The following is a 26,077-nucleotide window of genomic DNA, read 5'->3' as shown; positions in this document are numbered from 1 at the left end:
GATTTAAATAAATTATTAACCTATGGCTCCCATATTCTGCCCTTTTGTCTCGAAATAGATAAATCAATCTATGTTATTGTTCCTTGGTAAACAGTTCTTTAAAATTGTCCTTTATATTCATCACAGTGCATACATTTTAAGGCACATGCCAGACTTTCTCCAAAATGTGAGGAATTACACTCAACTTTTACACTGGAAGAGAAAGTTCACTGAAACACTATAAATATTGTCATGAATGTGTAATATAAAGGATTAAAGGACACCAAATTTTATTGCTTTTGAATATTCAAGCTACTTTTAAGATTTTTAAAGCAAGATAGAAAAAATGCATTTGATCTTTCTTTTTTGTTAATATTTGAATCCATAAAATTTTATTATGATTATTAATTATCATTAGTGGGCAGACTTTCTCTTCTTTTTCAAATATATATATGGAAATATAGACATTCTTATATTTGATCACAAATCAAATGTATATTACATGTATATTATAGTTTTGTTTTAGAAATTATTTCATAAAAATAAAGCTTTATAAACAAAAGTTTTGGTAATACCATTTTGTAATAGAGTACTAGTACTTGAAATTTCTCCTCCTTTTAGGTATATAACATGAAAGAACCCTCTACCAGGCAGAAGAATAGGATCTTCCTTAAGGAATCACTAGTTGATTGCCTTGGGAACATTTCTGTTTTTCTTTTTCTTTTTCTTTTTTTAGTTGCCATGTAGTTGACATACATTTTATCCATTTTAGGTATTCAAGATTATTTGATAAGTGTATATATTGCAAAATTATTACCACAGTAAGTTAAACTTTATCACTCCATATAGTTAAAATATTTTGCTTGTGATGAGAACTTTTAAGATGTATTCTCTCAACATCTTTCAAACATTCAATGCTGTATTGTTAACTATAGTCACAATGCTGTGTGTTATATCCCCAGGGTGTATTTATCTTAGGACTGGAAGTTTATGCCTTTTGACTGCCTTCATTCATTTCACCCAATTCTCCCAATAGCTTAACCCCTTCAAAATCTAGTTTCTGCATCTAACCTGTTACACAAAAAAAGTTCTACACAAACTTATAAAATGACTAGGTTACTGAAACCTTTCTCAATTCAATATCAGAATGCATACAAATAAGAAATCACCAGGCTTTTAAAAAAAGTTTGGAACATTGTATCATGGACATTGTTGGATCCAGGTTTAGCATGACCCAAATCTTATACGATCTGTAGTCCCACTTTAAGGAAAATAATTCAAATTAGACACTTAGGAAATAATTTAAATAATTCAAACAGGGGACTTTAGAAGTATCCCATGCAAACGAAAATCCTTGAAACTTAACCTCCATTAGATTCTTGAAAAATTGGTGAAAAAGTGGAGGTAGATTAGAAGGAATTTGTTAGAGAAAGGTGGATAAAGTATGGTGTGCTCAAGGATGTGAAAACAAAACAAAACAATATAAAATTTGTGTGGCTGCAGTAGGGTAGGTGTGGAAGGATGTGAACTTTAAATTGGGTAAGTTTTACAAAAGTGCTTTATGAGCTAGCAAAGGGTATACCAACAGTTAAAATAATTATATAATATTGCCTAGACATTGAGCAAGGGAAAGTATGATTAGCAAAGATCCCAGTGGGAGTAGAGATGGGCCAGGAAATGTAGGGCTCTGTAAGCCATTTTACGTCATTCTTTCTGCACTTCACAGCTAAAATAACTTTCAGAAAGTTTCAAACTGGATAGGTAGGGTTGAAGGCAGAACAAATGAATACAGATTTGTATTTCATCAAGATTATAGCAGTGTTTTAGAGAAGAGTAAGAGAGTCTGTTGCTGTAAAACATGCAGAGATGGTGGTGGTTTAGACTGGGTGGCTATTTGGTGGTAAACATGGGAGAGTGGACGGACTCGAGATATTTAGAAGGGAAAGTCTCTAGGGAAATTCAAGAGGTCATCCTCTATGATGACTCTTGGATTTTCAATCTACGTAACTATACAAGTGGTGAAATATAGAAGAAATGCCAATTTGGATAGCAGGAAGATTTTTTAGTCTTGCTTCTTTTGTGATGGGTGGTTTTCAGTGATTCCAAGAGGTAAGACAAAATATGGTCCAATCAGTAGCCACTAGCTGTTTAAATAAAATGAAAAAACTCATTCTCACCACATTTCAAGTGCCCAATAGCCACATGAAGCTAGTGGCTACTGTTTGGACATAACAGATATGGAATAATTCCATGATAGTGGAACATGCTGTGGAGTGGTACTGATCTAGATAAAAATTCAATTTGTGATTAGTCTGTAGTAAAATGTAAATAAAAATATTAGATGAAGGGTAAAAAATATTAGATGAAGAGTAATAGGCTAGGCTGCAACATGCAGAGTGTCATCATTTAATAGAACTCAGTAATTATGAAGGCCAGGAAAATTCTGCATCATAAATCCAAGGGAAAAGAAACCCTCAAGATTTAAAAGCTGTGAACAGGTTTGCGTGCTAACAAAAAGCTAAATTAAGATGAGAGAGTCAAACTATTCACTGGGTTTAGGAATAGAGGCCTGTGAAAAAAAAATAACAAGCATTTTCAGAAGCATGTTATAGTGAAGGCTAGAAAAGAGTGACTTAAAGAACTAATGAGAGATTGAGAATACACATAACATTAGGGATTCCTGGCTGTGACAGGAAGGAAGAAGGAAGAGATTGCACTAGCTTCAAGAACATGAGAGGTCAAGTGTAGATCGATGGATTGATTGATCTACTTATCATCTATCAATTTAATTTTTAAAAATTTTAGAAAGAGCAAAATGAATTTAACTTGAAGGATAATAATCTTGTTGAAAGAGAAAGGAGATAAACATACAAAAGTGAGAAGACATAATCTACAGTGTAAAGTCCTTAGGATGGAGAAGAGATTTTAGACAAAGTAAAAAAGGAAAGCCTATCCTGAGATACATTCATACACTATACCAGAGTTCCTGTGATTGTAACACCATTTGACTCATTTTGAATACATTTTTTTTCTATTATGAAGCAATCTGAACATCTGCTTTCTAAACACACAACAAAAGTATTTTATCTACAGGTGTTTCTGTTTCCATGCTTGCCTGTTGTTTCTTTTTGTCCTTCTGTAACAGCTTCAGCTAAATGAGGCAATGAAGTTCAGTTAATCCCGGCAACACTCCTCTGTATATCTCCCACACAGTGGTTATTTACCAAATGTTAACTCCTTTCCCTCTCCGAGGGAATGAAACATTGTTAATGAGTTAAATTTAATAACTGCATGGCCAGATTTATGTTTTAGGTAATTTCTTCCTCAATTAAGTAGAGAAAATTCCTAAGCCAAAGAAAGACTGAAGTTAGGGAGGGTAATAGAAGGCAGCTTCAATAAGCCAGAGGAGAAATGACAACAGTCAGTGTCATCAGGGAAGAGAATAAAGAGTGTCAAGACATGAGTAACAGTAACAAAATCAGACTGGGATATAGATTGCCTAGAACAGAGGAATTTCATTGGCTTTCATTTTTTAATATCTTAGCCTAAGATTGAATATTAGTAGCAGGATTAGTGTATGTATTAGTTCTGCCTAGTATTTGTGTACATAGATATATTATAGATACAGTATATATCTAAACATTATTTATCTGCATAGTTATATCTATATTCATATGTGCATATCGAAGGTAACTTGAATAAGAATTCACCAAATTCTCATTTCATGAGGGTTCAGTGTTTTTAACTTGTTTACCTTTATACTGTTTCAGGTTTTTCAGGTATATTCCGAGATCAACACATGAACAAGGTAGAGACTCCAGCTTGTAAGTACAAAGCATTTTAGAAATTTAGAGTGGTTAGCCCATGTAAGTAGTGGATTTTATAGATGAAGCATTATGTTTGGGTTTGTCATATTTTAGAACACATTAAGATATGAATTATAGACAGGAGTCAAAATCAAGAATATTTTTAAATGATGAGATTTAATCATCTAAAATGTATACATTGGTCTCAGCATATTTTGTTTTCCTAAAATGGAAACCTGTATCTTCCCTAGATTTCTATGCTCCTCTAAGGGCTGGTAGGACTTATATTATTTCTTTGATCTCTCTATACTCTGATAGTCATAAAACATAGTTGTGATTCTTTGTCCAACTTTGTATTCACATATACTAAGTGTCTCCATCTGAGTGCATTTTTAATATTAATCAAAATTTTCTCAAAGTATCAGAAATGAAACCAATCATTTTCACAACAAATATGTTCTTTCTATTCATTTCCTGTCTTGGCTAGTGTGCTCAGAACATACCCAGTCACCAAGTCCAAAAACTTGGGTATTATCCTAAATTCCATCTTCATCTTTACTCCACTATTTCAGTCAGATATTCAGATTCACTTATAATTTCTGTTTTATGATAATCTTGGTCTATTCTACTCCACTTGACAATATTCCCTTTAATAACAAGGAAAGAGAAAATCATAGGGTAAGTTCAAAGTTTATGTATTTCCACTCTTCTAGCTATCTCTGTTTTCTATCACACACGTTATAAAAGCACCCACAGCCTCCAGCATGCTTTGAATATTGTGTGCCCAGAAATGGAGTCTAGCTTGTGCATTTTCTTCTCCTCCATTATTTGGGGAAATGACTCCCAGGTTGGTTCTGAACCAGAAATATCTCCCAATTGCATAAACTCTGTCATATAATCGCCCTAGTTACAACTTTTCAAATTTTATTCAATAACACTTCATGCCCACTGCAATAAGCCATCCTTTTTTTTTTTTTTTTCTCCAATTTTAGCCCATTGTTCTTCTGGAGCTAACCCTGGATGAGGCAAAGATGGAGGATCCTAAAACTGGCCTGACATGTTACGTGGATGCAAGAGAAGGCTTGGACTCTCGCACCTGATTAAGCCACAATGGTTACCTGCATTGATGTTCCTCCAACCATGGGTACTGAGATGGGAGATTGAGACTAGAGCCAAGGGCATACCTACTGGTGTGCTGTTCAACCCAGATGCTAATCAGGCCAGAGAAGGGATGATAATGTGGTCTAAATAATCCCACAGTCTAAAGGTTTGATCCTTCTATCAGACTAGCAGCTCCTCCTGCTCTATAGGAATAGAGCTCTAACCTGGAATGTAACTGGTAACAGGAGGTCTGCCACTGATCCAGTCTCATAATTTTCTCTCAATAACTGTTCCATCAACCCTGATGTGTGTGTCCTCTGACCATTACATGAACTTGTTCAGTTAATATTATATTTACAGTTGTTTTTCCTCATTTTTCAAAATACTTTTCTATAGGTAAACTCACAATTCAGCATTATAGCTTCTCTACAAGGCTATACAAACTTTCATTTCTGACCAAAATATCCTTTAACCAAGTCAGGTGTCACTTTCACTTTATGCTTTACCTTATTTCCCTGACAGAAATAAATGGAGATAATCACTATACTTTATTACAGTTTTGTAGTTTCTGTATATATCTAGAAAAAAATATTTAAAAATTGCAATTATAATTATTTATTTGCATGTTTTGCCTCATAGAGCAAGATATGTTTTTCAAGGGCAGGCAACATGCGTCTTTTTATTCCCATCTCCTAGCAACATGCCCAAACTAGAATAGATATTTGATAAATTTGTGGGAACAGAAATCTGCATGAAAACACCCCTCAAAATCCACTGTGGTAGAAATAACCAAAATATTTAGAAATAAATTTCAAAGCTACATTTTGAATGAAAATGATGCCACCATCTGGTTCATCTCAAGGAAAAAGAATTAGAAAAGTAATCTCTCAGAGTGCTTATTATAAAGTCAAAATGTATTTGGTAACTGTTTGAGAGAAATGAAAACTTCACCAGTGATGTTTCCTTAAACTGTCACATATTATTTCAAAATGGCCTTGGAAAACCTGAACTTGAACAACTATCTGGTTACATTTTCATTATAGCTGATGGAGCATCTGAGGATACTGAATAAATGGCCTCACTTGGTCACAATACCCAACTCATTGGTTCAAAGGAGTACCTGTAATTCCTGTCTCGTATCATTTATCTAGTTATGTATCTGTCTTCTTCAGAAGTAGATAGCTTAATAACAATGATTGATTTAAAAATATGATTTTTATCCTGTCATTTATCCAAGGAAACATCTCCCTGAAATGTGTAGGTTGCAATTATTTCTTAAGTGAGTGGCATATCTTGTACTCTATACCACATATTTTATTTTTCATAAAGATTTATATTTCTTCTATGCAACACTGCATATTTACATCATTGATAATATGAAGGTATTAGACATTTAGATTTCTCATTTGGGAATGTAGGTAGGAAATCCAAGCGAACAGAATAAATGGAAGTTGTTCTTTTACACATGGCAATAATTATATAAATAGATACACAGTGAAAGGGTATCAAGTGGGAAGAAAGCCCAGAGAAGATGCAGAACCAATAAAGGGAAGGCAGCCCAGTATTCCCAGGGGGCGCTTGAATGCAGGAAATACATTCACCTAGTATGCTAAGAACTCACATTTTCAACAACAGAGATACTGCATTTAGACTAACATTAAAATAAGCACAAGGGGAAAAAAAAAGAGCAAAACTTCTAGAGAAACTTCATCTCTGTCTGATTAATTTTACAATGAAAATATAAATTCATAATGAATTTTTAAACCAACAGTCACATGATACACGTAGCTAAACTAAAAAAACCTTGATCTTGTTATCTGATTTGGAAACTTTCTAAAGGGACCTGAAGAGAGAGTAAAACAATAAAAAGAAATCAGAAATGTTTTGTAGATTTTCTTAAAAAGAGTCCTTTCTCCACTTTAGCCAGAAGTAGACAAGGAGGCAAGTCTCTGCGTACCCTTTTCATTATTACAAAATAAATTGCATGCCAATCCCACAAAACACTTGCCAAGCCTGAGTTTATGTGAAGGATGAGATTGTCAAATCTGGCCCACACAAATCAGAGATCTTATTCACTTTTAACCTTTATTAATAATTTCAAGTAAAGAAGCTTTTAAAAGTCAAAGGTGGTGCAGGGTGAGTACAGGGATTTTCAGTCCCTTTCTACACACAATGTAAAAGTTGAGGTTTCAAGTTAGGAAGGTCATAGTCAGGACCAGATGCAGTTATAAAAAAACCTCCATTTTTTATTCAGATAGTTATACAGCTTATGTGACATGGTTCCAGGGAGACATGCTTCATTCATCCATAGAACGATGTAAAGAATGATGTCAAGAATGATGTCATAAGTAATATTAGATCATGGACATTTGGCATTGAATATATTTATAGAAGCATTTCTTTTATGCTTATAGAAAGACTTTTGCATTAATTTGCTTGCCAAAAGATCAGTTATTACCCTGTTAATAAGGAGATTAGACCAAGATCTCCTGCCTTCTTTCTACCCTATTTGCCCCCTTCTACCTCAGGAATAAGAGCAAAATGGGCTGTAAATTTCTCCTGTACTCCTTTCTTCCTGGAATGCATTTAACAAATTTAATTCAAAGGAACAGCAAGTTATTAACTTCCCCTGGTCACCCAGTTGACTTGAACATTGGCTGAGCACCTAAAAGGGACTTATTAGGAATTTCAGGTACCAATAAGCAGCAGCAAATTACTGGATATTTGTGGTGAACTGTTTAACATTGTGGAACAAATTGCGAATAAGATAAGGTACAAAATACCCTTCCCTTAATGGTAAACTCCTCAAGGATCTGGATATTGGTGGGGCATGATACGCATTTGTCAAATTAGATTTTTTTATGCAGAAACATCCCCGATTTCTGAAACAGAAAACTTCAGTTTAGAAACTCGATTTAGCTTTCTTATATTCTAATTTAAACTTCTAAAATGTTTTTAAAAACATCATTTCAGAATATACAAGCTAAATTTAACAAGTTGAAGCACTATCAAAACTTCTTTTTTAGCCCTAATAAAAAATATATAAATCCGACTAGGGTAGCAGATAAAAATAAATAGAAAACATAATGCTGTTTTCAAGCTTTCAAAACCATGTTACAAAAATAAATAACAATAGTAAAATATATATTCTGGAATAAAAAATAAATATACCTGTAAGACTGTTTGACTCCTGTCTTTTATCAAGTAGCAAAGTGTTAGCCACAAACTTAAAACCAATAGGCTTAATTTATTAAAAAAAAAAAAAGCTACAATCATATTTGTTAACTTTTTAAAAATTTTGTATAGTTTCCTTAAAATATGCATTTTTAGTAATTTGTTGCTTTGCAGAAACAAAAGCAATAAAAGTTCATCAGCCCAAATGTCTATTTTAAAAATGAATTTTTAAAAATTACTTACTTTCTAAAACTAACCACTGAAAGTGAAAACACAAATAAATAAAATGAGTAATATGAATCACTAGAACCTGATGTTTTGAATTAAATTTGAGGTAATTTAATAGGAAATATTCCAAGTAGTATATGAGTTTTTCATAAGTATAAATGAAAATAGTAATTTTGCATATAATGATGATTAGTATCAATCTGTACATTTGTCTTTACTGAATGTGTCAAAAATATCTGTACCCTCTTTGCAGTAGAACTCCTGATGGTATGTGATAATTTAAGAATGAGTAAATGATATTGGGGAGAATTTATCATGCAAATTTTGGGAAGGAAAATGTCTTAAAATAAAAATTTTTCACCATTATTTTATATTTGTTTAACTTTTGTTTTGGGGTCATTTCCAGGCAAACACAGATGAAAATGTAAGAGAGTTAAAATAGGCTCTTTACAGTTGCTAATTTTGGTGCCAATTTGAGAATTTGTATTTTTCTTAATTGAGTTAATGTATTGTTGTAAGATCTTGTAAATATTCAGAGCTGACTTTATCTTCATTGATTTAGGAGTAACTATTAGAATCTAAGGACTGCAGAGTTTATCTACAACAAGAAATTGTGAGCCTTTATCTTAATATTGACTATTTGTTATTTTCATTTGTGTTGAGATATCCACTAGGTATGCTAATCTCAAATGTTAGACTGTTTTACTGTCTCTTTAATAATATTTATATGCAATATATTTTATATAATGTATTATATTTATATTTTATAAATATTTAACTTATGTATTTTATTTATATTTATAATGTAATTATAGCATATAACATATATAGAACATTTATTAAATAGAGGATAAAATTATATAGAAAGCACTCATTTATAAAATGGTATGTATTTGTATAGTAGTTTTATTTATGTAACAGTAGTTACTTAATGTGGAATGCTTATATATAGTAACCTCTAACAAATATTGCAGAATTATTTATGTATTCAACTACAATAAAACACAGTGCTTATCTTTTAAAAATTACCAGACACTATAAAATGTTTCTTTAATATTTTTATACTATATTCAAAATGATTATAAATATTACTATAATGATGAACATGTTGACGTACATTGTAGACATGTACTCTACAATTTTTCTTAACTGTTTTGATATTAGAAGACCACAGAGATAACTCTAAATCGACTCTGAGAAATTTTTCAGTTTATTCTTTGATATCACAGGACAATTTTGCGATGGAAAAGCCTCTAATCCATGCATCCAATTACATCACAATTTGCAATGGAAGATTCAAAGAGACTTCTTTTATTTTTCCTTTTCTTAGCTTTGAAAATATATTATTAAACGTTTAGAGAATTATCTAAAAGAGAACAAAAAGTACATTCATTTCTAATATGTAGGTACAGAAAAAAGATAACATGTGTTTGGATAGAACCACAATAAGTGCTAAGTTTTTTATGAAGTATAGTTCTAATACATATTTAAGTATAAAAATGTTCCAAGAACAATGGTTCTTTTATTTTCAAGGATATATTTCTCCGTAATTCAAAAGTTTTGAAGTCAATAAATCATTTGAAAATTAAGTGATAAAGTACATATACATTAAACACTTATAATATTTATAAAGATAGTTTGAAAATACTTTTTGTTTACCACTGCTTGGAAATTGTGTAAGGGACACCATCAGTGTTGGCATGCAAACATATGAAATAAATGACCACTTACATAATCTGTTTTAGATGTTCTCATGACTTAAAAAGTAATAATTACAGACATTTAATAGCCAGAGGTTGTTTCTTAAATCTAAGTTTTTCTACCAAATTAAAAGGAAATACACCTTAGTCAAACCACACCTGAAGCTTTCTGTGGAAGAAACTAGAAAGAAAACTAGGATACTATGTTTTCCAAGTAGGGCTTAATAATGGTTCTTAGATTTTGGCTTTTATGAAAATGTTAACTTGTAAATTTGATAACACAGGATATTGTTTAATTATGAACAATTTGTCCCTCCAACAAATTGAAAGCTTAAGTTATTTGCTTACAATTATTCCGCCCTTTCCCATCATTAATTACCTTGACTAACTGACAGTGTAATTCTACCCCATTCCTGTTGGGCAAGTCCATAAATTTGCTTTAGCCAATGGAATGTGGGGAAAAGAGAAAAAGTGCTAATACCAAGCTGAGCATTTAATAGGTATCACCTTTTCTCACTTGCCCCTTCAATGGTTCTGCCATCTGCTGTGAGAATGCTTGAGCCGGTAAGTCACTGGTCTAAGGAGAGCAAAGACATTTGGAGGACACCTGAGCCTAATCACTACCCCTGCTTCTTGCCAACTCATGAGTAAGGAAACAATTTTTTTTATCATCAGCCAATGAGACTTTGGGGATGTTACTAACTGAACTCCAATTTCTCTTTCAACTTAACCAAATTAACCAGTCATGATAATATATTCTTCTACCTATTTTTGAACATATATATTAGAAAACAATGTTTTGATTTTTTTTTTTTCTGGTAAGGAATATCTGAGTGTTGGTACATGTATTGCTCTGCTCTTTTGCCTTCTAACACAAAATTCACACATCTATGTATTCAGTGACATATTCATTCCTTTAGAATATTCCACATAACATATGCATACTTTTTATACCATCACATCTGTAAAACATTTTATATTTTTGTTCGCTGTAAACTCTAACCTATTCAGGACTTTTCACATTATCCTTCTAACCTATAACTCTACAATTATCTTTGTTGTCTCCAGTGCACATAATGCATGTCAGTTAAGAATGTCCTAATGGGTCCAAAGTTTCTGACAGCTGTGCCTTTTTTTATATACATGATTTTCTCTGAGTATCATTCCATATTTCAACTTTTCTATTCCCCAAATATAATTCTTGCCCCAGAATCGATATATGGAAATCTTGAATTGAACTAGCTATAACAAGTTCTCACTGAAAAATAAAGTGACAACTCAGAAAATAGTATTTATAAAAGGAGTTTCCTGGTGGCTCAGCAGGTTAAAGATCCAGTGTTATGACTGCTATGGCTTGGGTTTGATACATGGCCCAGGAATTTCTGCATGCTGTGGGCATGCCAAAAAAAAAAATAGTATATATAAAAAAGGAGCAGAAAATATTTTCCTCTTTTGTTTTCACTTGTAAAGAAAAATCATAGAAAATGAAAGATGATTATTGGAAAGATATCGAAAGTATGAGAAGATACTGGGAAATTCTGGTTATGAATGATCTGTATAAAGAAAGAGACCCCAAAGCAGACATCTTCAGAAAGTCATGAATGGTACAGGAGGTAAAGTAAAAGAGAAGATCTATCCTGTGTGCAGCCAAGAAAGAAAACAATAATCTTAATATTGTTGAGATTTTAAAGACAAAAAATAAAAGATATTATATTCTATAAAAAATAGCTTTTAAATTTTCATTTTAATGTCTGTTGTAGTACATCGATTAACTTTTCTTTGTTTTAATATCTTATTCAGAACAAACCAGTTTTAATACACATGTTAAAGTCTATGAATAACAAAAAAAGTTGAGGAAAATCTGTTAGTTAAGAATGATCTACTTCATGAATTTTGCATGTTTGTTGTACAAGAGTACAATTTCCATATAATGAAAATTGTGTATTTGTTGTATAATGCAAATGTGTGAATACAAATGCACAAATGACTTTTTCTGGTGATAGAAAAGATATACTTGCTTCATTGCAGAATTTAAATAATACAAATTCTATAATTGCTTATATTGAATCAAAACTTTTAAATTTTTTCATTCTTTTTTTAATAAAATCACTATTGCTTACAAACATATGTATGTGAAAGTATAAAGATAGGCAAGAAGAATAAAAATTCACAAAATCTGTGACAGTGATGGTCTCAGGGAGAGGGGGGATGTATCCTTACGGTACTAGGAGTATAGTCAAAGTGGGTTTTAGCTTTATTAACAAAGAAAAACTTTAAAAGATGGTACCCAGGAGTTCCCTGGTGGCATAGTGGTTAAGTGATCTGGTATTGTCACTGCTGTGGCCAGAGTACAATTCCTGGCCTGGGAACTTTTTTTTTTTGTCTTTTTTTTTGTCTTTTTAGCTATTTCTTGGGCCGCTCCCGCGGCATATGGAGGTTCCCAGGCTAGGGGTCGAATCAGAGCTGTAGCCACTGGCCTACGCCAGAGCCACAGCAACGCGGGATCCGAGCCGCGTCTGCAATCCACACCACAGCTCATGGCAACGCCGGATTGTTAACCCACTGAGCAAGGAAGGGCAGGGACCAAACCCGCAACCTCATGGTTCCTAGTCGGATTCGTTAACCACTGCGCCACGATGTGAACTCCGGAACTTTTTTTTTTAACTCAATGAATTTTATTATATTTATAGTTGTACAACCATCATCAGAACCCAATTTTATACTTCCATCCCAAACCCCAGCCCAACCCAACCTGTCTCCTTTGGTAGCCACAAGTTTTCAATGTCTGTGAGTCAGTTTCTGTTCTGCAAGGAAGTTCATTATATCCTTTTTTTTAGATTCCACATATAAGTAGTAGCATATGACATTTGTGTCTCACTGTCTGATTAATTTCACTTAGCATTTTAATTTCTAGGTCCATCCACATTGCTGCAAATGCCATTACTTCATTCCTTTTTATGGCTGAGTAATATTTCATTGTGTTTCATTGTGTTCATTTCATTCATACAACATCTTCTTTATCCACTCTTCTGTCAATGGATATTTAGATTTCTTCCATGAATTGGCTATTGAACATAGTGCTGCAATGAACATTGGGGTATATGTATCTTTTTAAGTCATAGTTTTGGCTGGATAGATGCCCAGGAGTGGGATTCCTAGATCAAAAGTTAATTCTTTTTTTACTTTTTGGAGGCATCTCCATACTGTTCTCCATAGTGGTTGCACCAATTTCCATTCCCACCAACAGTGTAAGAGGGTTCCCTTTTTTCCACACCTCTCCAGTATTTATTGCTTGTAGACTTTTTGATGATAGCCATTCTGGCTGGTGTAAGGTGGTACCTCATAGTAGTTTTGATTTGCATTTCTCTAATAATTAGTGATGCTGAGCTTGTTTTCATGTGTTTTTTTGGCCATTTGTATGTATCCTTTGGAGAACTGTCTGTTTAGATCTTCTGACCATTTTTTGACAGGGTTGTTTGTTTTTCGGTATTGAGCTGCAGGAAGCATTTACATATTTTGGAGATGAATCCCTTGTCAGTCACTTCATTTGCAAACATTTTTTCCCTTTATGTGGGTTGTCTCTCGTTTTCTGCCATGCAAAAACTTTTAAGTTTAATTAGGTCCCATTTGTTTATTTTTGTTTTTATTGTCGTTACTCTAAGAGGTAGATCTGAGAAGACATTGCTGGGGTTGATATCAGAGAGTGTTCAGCCTATGTTTTCCTCTAAAAGTTTTATAGTATCTGGTCTTATATTTAGATATTTAATACATTTTGAGTTTATTTTGTATATGGTATTAGGATAAATTTTTCTTTCTTAATTCTTATATCGGAGTTCCCGTCATGGCACAGTGGTTAACAAATCCAACTAGGAACCATGAGGTTGTGGGTTCGATTCCTGGCCTTGCTCAGTGGGTGAAGGATCCGGCATTGCTGTGAGCTGTCGTGTAGATTGCAGACGCAGCTCGGTTCCCACATTGCTGTGGCCCTGGGTAGGCCGGTGGCTACAGCTCCGATTGGACCCCTAGCCTGGGAACCTCCATATGCCACAGGAGCAGCCCTAAAAAAGACAAAAAAAAAAAAAACTTATATCTACACATAGCAATTTTAAGTTTATAAAGTAAATATATACCAAGAAATTGTAACATCATTTTAAAAATGTATTTTAATCTTATATTAGACTGCAATTTTTAAAACTTATAGATCTTTTATTTCTGGTAAACTAAAGAAACATAATATTCTGTGCAAGAGGGCATAAAGTTTATATTATGAATTCTATTAAAGTAAGCTCAAAACAGTAAAGTTTGACCACTGCAAGAAAATTTGGCAGGATTATATAGATGAACACTATCATTCTGATATTTTATAGGCTACAATCTTCAATAAAGCAAGAGATATTGTTATTTAAAAATATATCCATATGAGAAAAATCCATATATCTCAGAATTGAAGAATAATTATTTAGTATTGTACAATTTTCAAAAGCTAATATATTTTAGAAAATGTTCACATTTTCTTAATTTATCAACCTTAACAAAATACATAATAATAGACATAAAAATCAGTCTAAACATAGTCACATTAAGTCTCTCAGGTAAATTAAAATTGCCAACAGTTTTGAGCAATTGTTATATCCTAGGAGCTATGATAAGGATATTACAGGATAGCATCACTTAGTCATTACAATGATCCTATTAAAAGGTATTATAATCATTTTCCAAAGGAGACCAAAGCTCAGATCATCATCTACATGCAGTCTAAAAGTGATGGGCATGGAATTTAAATCCACATCTCTTCAGGTCCAAATTAAGAATTTATACTTTACTGTTTGTTCATTTACACTCTATTATTTTTTCATTCTATTAAAGTGTGCTCCAAGTAATATTTACTGAGCCATGTCCATGTTCCAGGAACAGTTCCAGGTGACAGAATAGTGAACAAAGCAGAAAAGTTACCCCCATCAAGAACATGTCAGAAAAGGCTAAAGAGATAATTAAAAAGGGCAAGGAGGAGAGGAATTATAGGGTTGGGAAATTTGTAGTTTTAGTGGGTGGCTAGTGAAGACCTAAGACGAAATGGCTGCATAAAGCCTGGGGATGTACTTGCTTCCCAGGGAAGTCATGTGAGTGTTTTGGGGAGAGCATTCCAGGCAGCAGGGAAAAGCACATTAAAGCTTTGAAATGGTAGCATGGCTGGTGTGTTCAAGGAACAGCAAAGAGGATAATGTAGTTAGAGCATAGGAAACAAGAAAGGAGCAAAAGGAGATGTGTTCAGAGAGAAAATCGAGGGTCAAAACTGTGCAGCCATAGGTGGTGATGGTATATATGATGTTTTACTCAGAATGATTTGTGGAGCTTTGTAGATTTTTTTTTTTTTTTCCTTTTTAGGACCTCCCCTGTAGCATGTGGACATTCCTGGGCTAGGGATCAAATCCGGGCTGGGGTTGCCAGCCTATAGCATAGCCACAGCAATGAGGCATCCATTGTGCCTCTGCAACCTATACCACAGCTCCCTGCAACACTGGATACTTAACCCAATGAGCAAGGCCAAGGATCAAACAAGCATCCTTATGGATATTAGTCAGGCTTGTAACCTGCTGAGCCACAACAGCAAATCTCAGCATTGGAGAATTTTAAGCAGAGGATTAACATAAATTGACTTCCATTTACTAGGATCACTGCAGCTGAAGTTTTGAGAGTAAACTGAAGGGAAGCAAGTACAAATGCAGGGATAGTAAATACAGTATTAATTTTATTGAATTTCACAGTAAAAATGAAAATGGAATGTGGGCTATGGATTAGGACAAGAATAGAATAAAAGTGATAGAGTCTGGCACACTACTGTCTTTGCAAAACTTACCACTTGCTTAAAAATTAGAGGCACTTGAGCAAAAGTTACTAACAGCTCTTCCCAAATTTCTTGAAACAATTTAAGGAGTATAAGATCTAGGACAAACTAAGTTCAAGTAAAGCAGCTAGCAAAGCATTGAAATATCAAAGAGGGTAGAGATTATTTTCACTAGAGTGATGTACATGAAGAAAACGGGAGAAATTTATTAGGTATTTAGAACATAAAGATTGGCAGAATATTGTGATGGGTTACATATGAAGTGTCAAAGAGGAGAGGCAAGTATCAGGAATGTACTTGACCTCTAGGTCTCTGTTTGCAAAATAAAAGTGAAATTCAAAAGGAGAAAGCCAGTGCTTTTCACTATACATTCCCTTTTGCATGAATATGGGACAAGGATTCTCAATAGAAGGGAAAACAATAAATATAGTTCTAAAGAATCAGACCGATAATGTTAAAACATGCAGAAGGAAATGCCAAATTGTCAGGTGTTCACTTGTCGGAAGGGTATTGAATGGATGTAATAATTTATGATTCGATGATAAAGACATGGATGTAGATGAGATCACCTGAGGAGAAAATACAAAAAAAAGAGAACCTGATCCAAGGAGGTATTGGAGTATTTACTGGTATACTACAGATGAGGCTAGAGTGAAGACAAACATAGAGAATCATGTGTAACTGCATTTCTGTGAATGCAATGTGTCATCCAGAGAAGCATAGTAAAACCTGGCAGGATCACACTAACTTTTCCTAATTTATAGCACGTAGACTTGGAGGCATGAGTATACCACAGGCCAGCCAGAGCACACAATATTAGAATTATTGTACCTGCAGAGTATCGAAAGAATTCAAAATCAGCTGAATAGGGAAGAACCAGGATTATGCAGTGGCTGACAAAGAGGTTGGGTTCTTTCCTGATACACCAGAAAGGAGGTTGGACTTAGCTATGAAACAGACACACAAGGGTAGCTGGCAAGAAAGCCAGGTCAATCATAAAGCTAAATGCAGAAAACTTGCTCCCAGGGCATCCACCTCATTAACACAGAGAATAAACTATGCAGAAATGAAGTTCCTCTGCTGGAAATGCTCAGAGCTATGGTTCCCTTGCTATTAGAGTCATTCTGTTAAATTGCTGTGCAGGAAATGTAAATTTATATCTACAGGCCCTCCAGCTTACGATCTGAGGAGAGTACTAAGACAGCAACTAGGTAAACAGTGAGGAAATTTTGAAAAGAATACACCCTCACTAATTATTAATATATCCAAGATAGGATGTATATATAAATTCAAGAGAAAATAAGCAGAAATTCAAGAAATAAAGGAGAAAAGGAATAAAAGATAACCATATTTTAGTCTAAAAAATACTGTAAAATAAAAGGAAGTAAACATAGTTCTAAGTGTCTGTGAAGAATAATTGCAAAGTTCCAAGCAACTATTCCTATCCCTGTATACCTCCCCTTGTTAGAACTTTGAGCCCTCCATCCATCTCTTTGCTTTCCAATGGGACATCAACAAACAAGATTCAAACTCTTAAAAAGTGATTGTGCTTTAGACTTATCCTTTCCTGAAACCCCACTGCCCCATAAGAAGTATGGGCCAGCCTGCTAGATAGGGGAGACAGGTGGTCCCGGTCACCCACGTGGCCACAGCCTTCAGCCAGCCAATAACAATAACATGTGTGGGAGGCCATCTGAGACTAAGCAGATGAGGGAGACCAGCCTAGGCCACCGAAGTATGGCTCAGAACCAAAGAAATGCCCAGCGGAATCCTGAGCTAAGTAAATTATTGCTATTTTAAACCACTCAGTTTTAAAGAGATGCATGGGAAATAAAACTAATTGGTTCAGATATTTATGTTTCAAAAAATGATCTAATGAAGATTCAAAAATAATATAACCAATCTTAACTCTAATTATGTGCTTACCTGTATTATGATGCAGTTGATACAGATCTGAGCCAAATGAGATAACACTGGGAGCAATGGCTTTGATTATCGAGAAGGGTGGCGAGACTTTTAAAAAAACCACTGACACTGAACTATAAATAGTTTTTAAACAAGTTTAAAATTTAATAAATAACTCTTGCAAATTAAGGAATCCAAAAATAAGGACATAAAAACAATAATAATGAGTCTGAAATCCCAGATTATGCTAATAAAAATAGAAAATAGCATATGAGCAAGGAAAAAGAAGAAATAGGATGCTTAATATTTTGATTTATACTTTAGATACTCAGATACCTTTTGTTTTAGCATTATTAATAAAGATATATGGTAAATGTGTTTATTAAGTACTATTACTAGCAGACTTAAAAATAAGATGAGAAACTTATGCATGCGGAATAAATGTAAACTATATGTAAAAACAGACATATAAATTATGTAATAATAAATGTGGGAAAAAACCTATCAGTTTTTACAAAATATATAAAAGGAACATTGACAAACAGGACTCATTGGCTAAAACAAATGCACATATTATCTAACCACTTGGAACAAATTGAATGTTAAAAATTAAAAATAAAATAATATAAAATGTAAAACTGGCACAACATTGTAGATCAACTATACTTTAATAAAAATAAACATATTAAATGTATATATATCCATCTATATCTAGCTATCTATCTCTTTAAATAAAAAATAGACAAATGCAACTAAAGGATATCTGGGTCACTCCAATACTGTCAAAAAAAAAAAAAACTAAAGACAAAATCATTAAAAGGTACTGTTGTTTGCTTTTTATAAAGGATATAATCTATAGCATAACACCATAAACTTTCACAGGCTCAGTAAAGAGTTGACAGAATGACAGCATACAGCTAACAAATAACAATTTTAGAAATGTAGCAAAATTAACATAAATTCTATAATTTCATCACACTTCTCCATCCCTCTGGATAAATAAATTAATATCTAAATAAATAAGTCACTGAATCTGAATTACTAAGATAAAATTTCGTTTTGTATCAAATTCTAAATCCTTCCAGAGAATATAATTGCTTTTTAAATATCCCTAAGCCATATATGAAATTAATATCCATTTTAGGCTACTAAACTCAACGATTTCAAATAGCAGAAAATGCATAAATTGTTTTTTGTAATTAGAATGTATTAACATTAAATTTATCATTAAAGAAAAAAACAACCACTTGAAAATATTTTAATTCTTTTAAATAATATCACTGACCACCCCCCCAAAGTTGTAATTGTATATTTACAAAGAATAATGACATGTCAAAATATCTCATATGAATCAAAAACTATATGTTAAAAATCCATCTTTAAACCAGAAAGAATGCATAAAGTTAAACAACTAATTCAATAGTTAGAAAAATGAAGTCAAATAATGTTTATTAAACATGAACACTCAGATCCGAGAAGGACAGATGTCTCTTCAAGACTATTGATAGTGCATAGAGAGGGAGAATGGGAGATCCTTCCCTTCTTCCAGGTCTCCTTCGTTCATAACGTTTCCACATTCATCTCTTTTTCATGCTGGTTTTCCCTATAGCATTTAATGTAAACAAATTTCAAAGACTAAAAAAATGTTTAGAAAACATTGCTTTAGAGCAACATTACTTTTGAACATTGATGTTTTAAGTAAAAAGCATTCAGATACAAATATGAAATAATATTATAGTAGCCAGAAATCATGGTAATGGTATTATAATATTTTACTATTATAAAAACTAAAAGTGAAATGCAAAAATTTTATTAGTCAAAGGTCCAACAAGAAACAAAAGTTACCTCCATGGACATGAAAAATTCACCATGCATATTGATTAAGAAAACACTACTTTGTATAAGACTGCAAATAATTTTAAAGTTGTATAGGAATAAGAAAAAATTTTTGTACCTCTACTACTACTTAAAATAGTATTAACTACTAAAATAGTTTATACAAATAGAGGAGAAAAGGTAATGATAACAACTGTTGAAAAGAAAAAAACTACTATTCTACACAGATTTCAACAGTGTCGCTTTAGAAAACACAAGAACACCTACTGTAAAACCAAGGAACCAGCATAAGGGATAAGTTTTAAAATAAATTTTAAATGACTAATAGCTATAGCTTTCAAAGTAAAAACTATAAACTGTTTTACAATACTCATAGGGGATTTTTAGACCATGTGCAATAGCATTACAATTCCTATGAATACATTTAAAAAGAAATATTAGAACTAATACAATGAAAACAGTGCAATTTTGCTAGGGTTAATAAAAAAATTCTTAAATAAACATCAGAAATTTTATGGTTCTGCTTGGAAAAATTAAATGTCCTACAGATACTAGCTCTTTTCAAATTAAGCTACATGTAACTCCAATCAAGCTTTTTTCTCACCGAACTACATTAAACTTTTTACATATTATGTGTATGTATACACAGGCACATGTGTGTATGCACAACACACGTGATATTTTAATTAAATTTATAAGGTATGGATTACATTTATTAGCATATTTTCAGATTACATAGTGTACAAAATAATAATACCTGATTTGTTGCCTATCATGAAACCTACTATGAAGTTTCTGGCCACAAATATTCTTTTCTTTTATGGATCGCTAATGTCAAAACTAAAACATAGCTGATGTTTCATTAGACATAAATCCAAGGTCTATCTCAGTAAACCTTCAAAGTTAGATGGAAACAAAATCTGGATAGCAGTAAAAATCTTAGTTTGACGACATAGTTAAAGTTGTGGTCAATATTAGGAATTGAAACTAAGAATGGTGTTTAATATAAATGCAATTATTATAGATTCAAGGAGCTTATTTGTTAATCTAAATAGTACAAACAGCTTTGCAAGTGGAGAAATACACCTGATGAAAACAGCAATATTTCAAGTCCGTTATTGATTAGGTAACCTTTCTTACAAGAGTCTTTTCACTATTTCCTAGCTATACCAATTCAAAGGAGCCTTTAGTCTTTCTTCATATAAGAAGTTTAAGAATGATTAACCATAATAAATGGAGATAATGGGAATGCTTCTGTCACACCAGCCACACAATCTGGGTGCTAGAAGCAACTTTAGCTTTGGGAACCTCCATACACAAAATTGACTATGAGATATGTATGGAATATCTTAGGTCCTATGTGGATTTGAAAGCTACATATTTTCTGATAATACACCTAGATTTTTAAGCTTACTTTTCTTTGTCCCATGAGAACTGCATATCTTTATTTAGTCCTCAAAGAGCATTATACAATTTGACAAACCTAATTACATAGAATATTGCCTATACTGAAATGACTAACTGAAACTCTCCACACTGACAGTCATAAACTCTAATGCCTGGTCTCATTAAGAAGTAGCACCAGTGAGTGAAAGGACCAGGTGAGAGTAACAATGAACAGGATAGCCTGTGCTTTCTCTAGAAAGACAGCTGCCACTCAGATTTTGGGTCCTTGTTGCTTTGGGTAGATGAAGCTCCTTCATTTTTTCCTTTGTAATTATTAGAAATTTCATTACAACAGTGTGCAGGCCAAGTGAACAATATTTGGTATGAGAATTATTAGTCATAATCACAGTTTTACCCACATAGATAACAGTAAAACGTAGGCATTTTTAGTGATAGAACTTGGGCTATGACTCTTAAATTCTCTAGGATAGAGAATAAACATTAAAATATACAACTTTATATAACAAGCAATAAATATGTTGACAGAATAAAGAATAAGCAGAGCTTCCAAAAGAGGTGCTAAAGTAAATATGAGAGTCATTCTGACATCTTATCTTATGACTCAAACTGCGGACAGTACTGTGACTACACACATTCCCCGAGGGGAAAGAGAGAAAACAAGCCAGGTTCACAACATCCCATGGCAATAGCTTGCATTCTAGTGTATTGTTCCCTTGCAACTCTGGGAAGAAAGTTCATACAACTTTGTGCATGCATGTGCCTGAAGCAAGGCTCAAAAATAACAATCTCACTGTATTCATTTGTAGGAGAAAAATCAGAAAGAAAGATATAGAGACCTAGAGGCATGGATGCCCTAATGACATAAAAGACACAGTACATTTAATTTAAGGAAGTTCTAATGGTGTAAGGGATATAATAGTTTTGTTATAATTAAAACGGGATAAAATTCATTTACTAAATAGGACTGTATTTCAGGTGCTTTATCTATAGTACTTTCTCTAATCATAGAGGCAACCAATACAGTGTTATTATCCATGCTTTTGTGTAAGGAAATTGATGCTGAGAAAAAGTAATTAGCTTACCAAAGGACATGCAGCCAGTAAAGAAGTAGATTTCAGAAAGAGAGGTAGTTATAGCTAGCCCCTTCAATACAACACTCAGCAACTGAACAAAAGGAAGGGAAAACATTTCCTTAGCCAAGTTTCATTGTCTCCCAAAAGTATGGAGGAAAGAAGAGGCAAGCATTAAATTCCACTATATTACTGACTCTGTCAATCTTCATGTCTGTCTTGTTTGTGAAGATGAATATGAGGTTGTTAGAAAAGGTCAGTCAGGAATTTAGATAAAGCCCCTTCAGCTTCCATAATACATAGAAGTCTTTGGCTTTTAAATATATATATATATATATATATATATATATATACACACACACACACACACATTTGGTAATTCCTTTAAAATTAAGTTACATTATTTTATTTCAAAGTAATATATTAAATATATATCATACTATATAAAAGATAAAAAAATTTCAAATACTAACAACTGCATATGATGAAAATTCTGTACTCCTAGCTTTGGAATCTACCCTTCTCCCAGAGGTAACCATGCATAATAGTTTGCTTATATGATCTTTTAGAAACAACATACACACATATATTTGCATATATAATGTATATGTGCACATGTAGATATAGGTATGCATATCCCTCTCTCTAAATATAAATATAGATATTTCATGCATATATATGTAGATGTACAAATGAAAATATATCAATCTTTGATTTAAAAAAGAAAAATAAAATTTCCTGCCTCACTAAAAACAACGTAATTGGGAACTTCCTACAATAGCTTTGTGTTTATGTATATCTATGCCACAGAGTTTTCAATAAAAATAAAAATCAAAGAGTGAAGTACAAGTCAATATTCAGTATTATAGTATTTTCCATCCTTAATGGTATTTAATCTGCTTAACACACTCATTTTGAATTTGTTTCATCTCTATATGGTTTTATATGACTCTAAGAGAGCTTCCATGAAATACTGATGACCTTGCACCACAGAATATACAAAAAAGTTCTTTCTAAGATATAGAATATTAATACATTAAAAACAAAAAAGTTTTTATTGATATTAGAATATTAGCATGTGATTTTACTAATAGTTCCTCCATAGCTTTATTTTTTAATAGACAATGATTTTTCTTGTTTTGCATCCATTTAACAATAATTTTTGAGACTCTTTTTTTTTTAGGGCCGCACCTACAGCATATGGAAGTTCCCAGACCAGGGGTAAAAACAGAACTGCAGCTGCCAGCCTAAACTACAGCCACAGCATCCAGATTTGAGCCATGTCTGCAACCTACACCACAGCTCATGGCAATGTCAGATCCTTAACCCACTGAACAGGGCCAAGAATTGAACTCACATCCTCATGGATACTAGTTGGTTTTGTTATCACTGAGCCACACCAGTAACTCCCTAGTTTTTGAGACTTTAGATGGTTTATTTGAAAGGGAAAAAAATGATTCCATTAAGTTTTTTCCAGTTCAAAGTCACTAAGATTTGAAACTAAAGCTTCTGAAAACTAAAAACAAAACAAGACAAAATAAAGAGTCATCTTTGAGTATTGGCCTTTATATGGACATTCTATAAAGTGTTTACAGCTTGGTCATTAGAAATCTTCATGCTGCTTTGGCTGTTAGAAGTTTTGAATTAGTCCTATTTTTGTACTTGCAGCAATTTCTCTGAAAAAAAAAATCTCTTTTATCTCTGGGTACTTCCCATTGTGGCTCAGCAGGTTAAGAATCTGACTAGTATCCATGAGGATGCAGGTTCGATACCTGGCCTCACTCAGTGGATTAAGGATCCGGCATTGCTGCGAGCTGTGGTGTAGGTCACAGATGCAGTTCAGACCTGGCATTGCTAACCCCCATGATCAACAGAAAGAATACCATGAAGATTATAAGATATAAATCTCATAGCTGACCCCACTGAACAAGAATAGAGAGAAATCACCAGTAATCATCATTCCTTTAAAGGGAAAAGTTCAGTGTATTTTTATGTAATATTCCATCTACCTAGGATCCTCTTAGTCCCCTCTTTGCCTAGCTAATGTGTACCAAGCATGCATGAGCTTAAACTTTATTTCCTCAGAGAGTTTCATTATGACAGTACTTTATTCCATCTGTTAAGATACACTCCATCTCACTAATGCTGATGTGCAAATCTCTACTGAAGAGACAGACCCATATGTGCTCACTAGCTTTCTAACATCACACACCTCACTATTTCATGCTCTCACTCCACACCAGACACATTGGCTACCTTGCTATTTCTCAAACATGTCAGGCATTCTCTTTCCTCAGGGTTATGTCATTGATGCTCCATCATCTGGTACATTCTGCCCCAGTTACCAGGAGGCTGGCTTCCTGACTCATTTAGGTGTTTGCTCATGTCATTTTCTCATTTTTGTCTTCTCTGGCTATTTATTTAAAATTGAGTTCCCCAATCATGAATCAAACTCCTTTCCTTATTTATTTTCCTCGATAGCATCTATCATCCTCTAATATACCGTAACATATTTTCTAGACTATAAACTTCAACAAAGCAGATATTTTTGTCTGTTTCATTAACCTCTGTATTACTCCATATTGAAATAATGCCTGGCTTGTTGTAGGTATTCAGTATTTTCCAGTAAACAGATGAATGAAAAATTTTTATGTTAAGAGCATTTAACATGGGATCTATTGTTCCAGTTTGGGCCTATAGATTGGCATCATGTGTTTAATCGATCTCTTGAAATTGATTACAAAATCTACATATGTCTTCTTTAATGTATTCTCTAAAGTGTGTGGCTAGCTATCATCATTCTGAGACTTAACATAATATACATTTCAAAGATTAAAACATACAAAGTACTCAAAATTACAGTAAATATTAGTACAATATTGAATGGCAAGTACCTATTTATGCATCTGGGATTTTTTTTGTACTAGACTACAAAGTTCTCAAATAACTTTGAACTCATGTTATCTAACATAATCTTTGAACTTATATTTTCATATTTGAAAAGATCTTTGATCTCATATTATCAAGCATGAAGCAAGCTAACCTTGCTTAATAAATGTTTGATGGACTGAACAACTCACATAACAAATAACAAAAGTCCACAAAGAAAAAAAGAAAACTAGTTCAAGTTTGTAGGTTGAGTGAGTAATACTCAATGGAATCTCCTTCCCAAGACCTATTAAAATAAGACTAATAAAATACATAAGAAAATTACCTAAAAGTAAACAAGATGTGAACATCATTGCACATAATTTTATTAACATTTTGGAAGATGGAGAGTGAATGAAAAAGCTGTTACTGATGGATATAGTTTCAGAAAATTTGACCCTCTAAACCTTAGAAAGCTAGAAAATGTCTGGGATACCTAGAATTACAAAAAGGCATGTATCTATAAGAGGGAAATGGAAATCTTAGTATTGTGTGAAAATTTATAGCTGAATGGTCAGTTCCATCACTCTTCTACATATATACTGCATGTTCCATTTTATATCAATTCTTAGAAAGTAAATTCAGGGTTTACTCTAATAATAGAAAATAAATGAAGGAGAAGGAATATATGCAATACAAGAAATTATGGCTGCCATCTAGGAAGTCAAAAAATGTTGACAGAGAGAGATGTCAGAAAGGGAGAAGAATAGAATGCTACAGACTTTCCCTCCCCTACAAAGACACTGAGTTAATGACAATATATAGACCAGAACTCTAGAGACCTGTTGACAAGCCATAGCACTTAGGTATATGTAAAGTCAAGAAGGGATTCAAGCAAAAACTATTTGCTAATCCATGGAGTTTTAAATACCCACTTGTTCCTGTCCCACTACACAATATAGTGCATACAACCAAAGGAAGTTTTGAGTTCTCCCATTGGATGGAAACAAGACTGCATCCAACATTCTGACTTGTTGGGAGGCTACCTGAGGGAACAGTTTTTGCTTACCTGTCTTGGAACACTGAGGGAGCAGTGATAGAGTTTGGAATTCACTAAAAAAAATAAATGCAAAGTAAGGAATACTCCTAAGCTGATTC

The sequence above is a fragment of the Phacochoerus africanus genome, chromosome 2, assembly GCF_016906955.1.
Source record: "Phacochoerus africanus isolate WHEZ1 chromosome 2, ROS_Pafr_v1, whole genome shotgun sequence".
In the NCBI taxonomy this organism is placed as follows: domain Eukaryota; kingdom Metazoa; phylum Chordata; class Mammalia; order Artiodactyla; family Suidae; genus Phacochoerus; species Phacochoerus africanus.
This window is presented reverse-complemented; position numbering follows the sequence as displayed.